At 27.6% G+C, this 6,684-nt stretch overlaps 1 long non-coding RNA gene across 1 annotated transcript; it reads right to left on the bottom strand.

Moving 5' to 3' along the window:
* Positions 1 to 887: 887 nt before the first annotated feature.
* On the bottom strand, positions 888 to 6,317 carry LOC133320124 (uncharacterized). Its single transcript, XR_009753573.1, has 3 exons — positions 6,092 to 6,317; positions 5,764 to 5,881; positions 888 to 1,089 (listed from the first exon to the last, which is right to left on the bottom strand). It is a non-coding gene; the product is annotated as an uncharacterized LOC133320124 (long non-coding RNA).
* Between the last annotated feature and the right edge of the window lie 367 nt (positions 6,318 to 6,684).

Here is a 6,684-nt window from a genome sequence, read left to right on the forward strand (position 1 = left end):
ATGTGATTGAACCGAATAAGAACATGTCAGAACGATTTATAATAATTTGAATATTAGACTTAAAATTCAATAAATAAAATATATAAAATACTATAATTTTTCTTAGGACATGATGTCAATAACGAAGGGATAAATTTTTTATCTAATTTTATATATTTAGTGTGACAGTGAAGGAGAAATCGAATCATTATAACGTATTAACTAAGCAGTAAATTATTAAATTTGATACCCTACACATTCACCAAATAATAAAATTATTTTTATTATTATTATCGTAATATTATTAACGTTTAGTAATTCTTTTATTTCGAACATTTATTTTTTTATGAGAGATAGATTTACCGATCTCTTTAGTTACCACATTTTTTTCTCAGCCAATAAGATTTAAGCAATAAGTTTGAACAGCTGTTAAAAAATGGTACTAATAAATATGAAAACCTTTACCAATAAAGTAATAGGAATTTTTAACACAGATCATCTGTTTGAAAGGTGAAGAAAACGGGAATTAAGAAGCTTATATAACTTCTGTAATCCCTTCATAACTTTTACATATGGAATGCATAACTATATACCTACGTACACATATTTTACGTGCATATGTATTAGTCGACATTTTATAATATTCGCCAATTTCATCTCATTATTCATCTCATTATTACTATAAATTTCTTTAGGCCATATAAATCTTAAAATTAAAATGTTTAATAATATTATTTAAATTAATAATTTCTTAGGTTTTTAAGCATTGCATCGGCGAGTATCAAATAATTGGCTGCTCTTTAAATATTTTTAGTACAAATCTTGTGAAGGTGGCGCTGAGTGAGGAATAGAGTTAAACATTTTATTTATCTTTTTTTTTTTGATGAGTACATAAAAATAAACGATCCATATGGCTGTTCAGACCTTTTATAGCTTCTAAAACTTTTTTATTGTATTTTCTCAACAAACCCCTTACTCTGGTAATCACCTTACTGTGAGAACACTGCACAAAATAAACAACTCCGTCATCACGGACCGTCCTTGGTATAATATTTAATCAACCACACTTATTTAATAAAACTGATAGATTTTTTTCACTTTTAAAATCACCTGCAATGTAAAATTATACATGAATTACTATTTTAAAAGAAGTTAGTTATGAAAAGATCTCACACTTATCCTGGTGCAAGAAATTAATAGAGCCAAGAGAATTGTAAATTTGAATTTCTAGCGTAATGTAGATTTTTTTTTATTCCATTCTTAATAGAATTCATGTAATTACAAAACAAACTGAGGTAATCTAGGTAGAGTTGAAAAAATACAACACACTTAACCACGTCGAAGTGACAGATATATGTATGAAAGTATTTCTTTATCAACAAAAAAGTGGTATTTTATTCTTCATCCAAGCCTTAATGAACACCAACTTGGAGTAAAAATACATCTCACCTGAGAACTATAAAACAAAAGACGCTGTAAATTTATAGCTTACTTCAAGAAATTATTTACAAAGATTTTTCCTACGCTTTAAGAACTCCTTTCGAGCTGTCTTACGAGATTAGGAAAATAATTATGGCAGTACGAAAATGTTCATTGTAGGTTTCTTTTCAGGAATAAACAATAAAGCCATTTTAACTATTCTTCTTCTAACAGGAACTCTGTTATAAAATTTAATATAATTTTGAAATGGAAACAACGTATACAATAGCAAATTGTAGTGCAAATTTTTATTTATTATTTATAAAAATTATATTCCATAATAACGAGTGGAAACCGCATGGTTCGACAGTTCTAAAATAATTTCTTGATAAATAAAATTTGCTAAGAATAGACAAGTAGAATAATTATAACAGATTAATGGAAATAAAATACATTGTTTATGGAGTTATATTAAAATTGTGTTTATATAACAACTTGTTTTTCACTTAAAATGTTTTTTCTATTGAGATAACTGACCTTTAAATATCTTTTATAGAAATCTTTACTTCATGAGGACATCGCTGTGGAATCTAAAATATATCACTTATATGAATTAATTGTAATAAACATATACACAACTATTTTTGTTTTAAGTAAATATTATTTTAAGAAAACTTTCGAATAATCACGTAACTGTCAAAAATGCACGACACTTAAATGAGGGGCCTGTTTTTTTTTACGATATATTTATCAAAAGCCGTAAAATTATTTAATTAAAACAACAGTATCTTTTGTAATATCCGTTGATAATATTCAAAGAGCATGTTTGAACGTTGTTGTAGGGAGGAAACTATAAAAAAATATTATGAAATTTAAGTATTTTTGAAAGTGTTTATTAACATATATGTGGAACATGAGAAAATTTGTCCTCTTTTAAATTACATACGAGTGGAAATCGGCAGCAGATCGTCTACTCTGTTATATAATGTCAAATAAATTTATTATTTACTGAATTATTTAGTGGATCGAGCACATACTAAATCATTCTTAAAGAATTAGAGCAACATTCCTAGACAATGTTATTATAATTTATATACGTTCGAATGATTTTTTTACACACTAACTATGATATTAATATAACCGTTAGGACAACGATAAAATATGTATCGCACCCACAAAAATATTATCCTTCAAATAATGATTTCACAAAATGTTATTTAAATTAGTATTCGCTAGCTTATTTCATTAAATTTTCACGCTTCCTGCTCCAAATGAAAGTAGACAGAATTTCATTAAAATGTAAAATTTATTTTACGTAACTTATAACACACCATTATCATGCTTCGCTCATCCAATACAAGTTTTTATTACTCCACATACGTTTTCTTATCAGATATATTCTATACAATTTTAATCTTGACGCCTTCCGGCTAAATCATTGCAATATTGAGAAGGTCAAAACAATTGTGAACACGAATATTTTCCAATCAATTCGAAGTACATGCTTTCCGCTTTCGGCGACCAAGGATGTAGTATAGCTTGACCTTAGTCTACTTTCGTTACACCAAATAGAGATAATCTATAATTTTAAAACTGTTAAACATTCGATTCGTCATCGAAATATGTAATCAAATACATATTATTTGTTTAAATAACAATGTTATATCCGTAATTGTAATATATATATATAGTATATATTATTTAAGTTTCACTTAATTACTAACACAATATGTTAATTTCTAGAAGCCGCCCTATTTCTGTAGGTATGATGTAAATGTTAGCAATGTTAAGTAACAGAGATTTTCGTAAAAGAACATAATATTTATCCTACCATTTACATATAATAACTTTGAAATGATTATATGTATTTTCAGACACTTTTTACTGAATTACTCAACGATATTAAATAACTTAATTAGCATTTTAAGTAGAATTAAATAACCTAACACGTTTTTTCAAATAAAGGTTAAAAAGAAGGTCATTTTTGTTCAGCATTTTATGATACTTTATAAAATCTAGTCGTATTTTATACAGTTAAGTGCTATTTGTTTCTGTCAGTATTGTCCTTCGTTATATATAAAAAAAAAATAATGAAACAATAAGGAACAGATGAACATAAAATTGATCTTATGCCGTTTCATAATAGTTTTTGCAAGAGAATCTTAATTGATTGTATTAAAAAAAATTAAACAAGAAATGTTAATAAGTAAAGTAGCATGTTACGATTAAGACCAAACAACGAACAGAGTTTAAAAAGACGCATAACATTAATTTATCACGGTTGAGAAAATAAAAACAGAATGTGGAAGCGAGATGATTTAATGAATATCATATTATATACGTCTTGCTCTTTACACAATATATAAAAGAAACTTACGTAGTTTAGCAATTTTTTTTTTTTTTGAATTACGAAAACCACATTGGGTCAGTTAATAAATAGGTGGAGTAGCGTTAATTACTTTAATTGGTTTAAATTTTAACAAGTCGTCACAAGTAACAGTGAACGCTATAAATATACGAGCACATCAAATATGACAGCACATTCAACATCGATCGCTGTAATTTATAATGATTTAATTAACTTTTTTTTATTGATATGCTTAACAAATCTCTTACTAACGAATCTATAAGACGAGCACTTTATATATTACGTCATTTTCTATAACCTAATGCATCATATGTTAATAAACCTAACTTTAATTACAATTGGTATTGTTTCGCAAAAACTGAACAGGGCGTTGACATATTTATAATACAATAGCTGACGATGTCTAACGTCCAAAACCACAGATAAAATCACCTAAATTCCACGTTGTTTACACACAATGCAAACATTGGTGCCCTAATAAATGCAGTCGAAAATATTTTGACATTCCGTGGGAAAGTTAGCGTTATGGTGAATATAGACTAAAGACTATAAATTCTTCGAAAGTACACAGAAAATAGGACTCTAAACTGTTACAATATAAACGAAATTAAAACGATGGTCTAATTGCGAGCCCGTGGTCAAACGTCACGTAGTCTTTTGCTATGTTACACTTAAAACAATATAAAGCTCACGAATTTCTGTGACACTGTTGTAACGCTGTATGATGTGTTGTAATCTACATTCGTGGACCAAAAATTATTTTAATATGCTATATAATTTTTAAAATAAACCATTTATTGTACAGAGCTCAATTCAAAAAATATAATTGATGTGAGCATTTCATAAGAATTGTTTAAAATTAAATTAGGATTTCTTTATAAGGTTTTAAGTTTAGAAATGTAGCTAGAGTAGAAACATAAAATAAATATAAAGCAGAATTATATATAGTTAGGATTGTATTTCACTTTTAACGCTACGATTTCGATATCAACAACTTGTTTTACATACAGCCATTAATTCCACTGTATAACAACCACTGTGTAACTGGCAACTAAGTCGTTAACAGTTTAAATAAGAACGTAAAAATATTACAAACGGAAAGTATACAAAACCGAATGGAAATTTAGTCGAAGGTATTGATTTGTCAATAAACATAAATTTTCTCTAAAATATTAAACGTGATTGTATAATGTCTCTATGATAAATGGCTTACAATGTCCTAACAAATTATCGTGTCATAGCACATGATTGATCCTTTAGGCTTAGTAAATGTTATTAGCTAATGCTTGCCGTTAATTAGATATTAATGCTTATTATTTCCTTTTAAACACTGCTATCTCATAAAAACTTAGGGGCACATTTCTGTTGCAACACCAGTGCGGACTTGTTCAGATTCTTAAAGTTGTTTAAATATTTAATAATTTTGGTGTTTTCCCACATATTCATTTATTGATAAAATCTATGAAATCCTCTTTAAGTCACCGTTAATACAGAAACATATCTAGGCTCTGGACATACGAATATATTGTCGAACATTATCATTAAATAAACTAAACAATAACGTCAATCGCTCAAGTCTTTAAAGAATGTAATGTAATAATGTTGAGAAAGGATTTTATAATGAAAGACACCTTGAAATCAAACTGACATTGAGTGACTACTGGAATATTTTGGAAATAGTTTTACGTTTTTAAACGAGCAGAAAGATCCCTGAAAAGCATTTAAAACTTTTCCTTGCTGATTTTGACGATTAATATTGAAAATAACTTTACAATGTTAATATTCAAAGCTTTAATAAACTATCAAAAGAATTGGATTCAATTACTTTTGGTATCTGAATCTGAAGTGAAGTAAATAGTCTATGAAATTTGTTTGTGTAAAATACGATAGCTACTGTGTAATGGAAATTGTCTTAGGTATTTATCTTTTTTAAATTATAACTTCATGGTAAATATTTACTTAATACAATATTTCATTTGGCAGCAATGGTACTTAACGTTATATCTCCTCAAAAAATATCCGGTTGACCTCCAAATAGCCTTGCACTGTTGACTTTCTATCAAACTTACGTAGCAGCAGGGTGACCATCATCAATGTATATCACACCGTTTCTAACTAATGAATGATAATTCAGTATTAATATTAAATTTAAACTGAATGATAGATATTTCGTGATAAAAATGTTATATAATTAGTCTTGAAATAATTCCACAAGTACTCAAAATTCTACTACTTATTTTTGATACGTTAAAATACTATTAATCATTCCGGCATTACATAGATTATATTATGAACAAGTCTTAAAATCAACAAAATGACACTTACTATTGAAACAACAAGATCAATTATCGCCCCGAATGTCGAATGAATGTTGTTCATTGTAATAAATAATTTGTAGTACATAAAAAGAAATACACCTCAGTCATGGTTACTCTACGCTTCGAAAACAAGAGGTAACAAATTAAATAATATAAAGGCTACAGCAGCCTATTACTCTCATGTGGAATTTAAACGACAGTTACATGTAATAAAATAACGTGTAACGCCTTGAGTTAAGAATGGCAAAAATAAATTAAACAGTCAATTCCGGTTGGAACATTAAAAAAAATTAAAATTTTCTAGTTCAAAACCGTTACAAATTTTGGCTGGTTTAGATCTTAATTACTTCGCGATAACAGAACACATGCGGGCGAAGAAATTTATTCAATGATTACAGAGTCCACTGTTAAACGCTGTAATGTAATTACTCCTTTTATGTAACTAGCGTTAAAACTATACGTGAAACCCACCTACATATTTCGTTAAATAAAATTAAATAATGTAGCTAAGCTATTTTTTTTTTGTTTCTATATCATGTGCTCGTAAATGTGGTAATTGTTGCAAAATTTTAAAGTAAATTTTTTATAAAAAGACAATTA

Source organism: Danaus plexippus, assembly GCF_018135715.1.
Source record: "Danaus plexippus chromosome 9 unlocalized genomic scaffold, MEX_DaPlex mxdp_24, whole genome shotgun sequence".
NCBI classification, from domain to species: domain Eukaryota; kingdom Metazoa; phylum Arthropoda; class Insecta; order Lepidoptera; family Nymphalidae; genus Danaus; species Danaus plexippus.